Genomic DNA, 449 nt, shown 5'->3' with positions numbered 1-449 from the left:
CGTAGCGAGGTAATGGTGCAATTGGTGTTCAATGTGGAATTATCTCGTGCTGGGTTGATCTTTTCTTCCCCTTCTGTTTTTGTCTTGTACCCTTTCTGTTCATCTATCTCTCTGATAGTCTTCTTTAATTCTGGGAAACAGGACTCTGGAAATTGTTCCTTGTGCATTTAGAAAAGAATTGCTGTATCCGTATCAAAAACTTTTGAAGGTAACCATGAAATTTCATTGCACAAAAGAAACAAACAACCCATCTTGCACCCCTAAGGAAGAATATTTTTCAAGTACTACGAAATAAATTGAATGTTAGGCTTTTCAAGCTTCCATCAAGATTCTGTAGAAACCTGGCATACCTGCTTCACAACTGTTAACAGTGTTGGCATTCAATATTGATGTGAGATAGGGTGTGGGGGTGGAGGCCATTACATCACCCGGAATGGAACTAGTCTGGA

This window comes from Theobroma umbraticum, unplaced genomic scaffold (genome assembly GCF_002168275.2).
Source record: "Theobroma umbraticum cultivar Fairchild unplaced genomic scaffold, ASM216827v3 scaffold_3731.0, whole genome shotgun sequence".
In the NCBI taxonomy this organism is placed as follows: domain Eukaryota; kingdom Viridiplantae; phylum Streptophyta; class Magnoliopsida; order Malvales; family Malvaceae; genus Theobroma; species Theobroma umbraticum.
Note: the sequence above shows the minus strand (reverse complement) of the source record.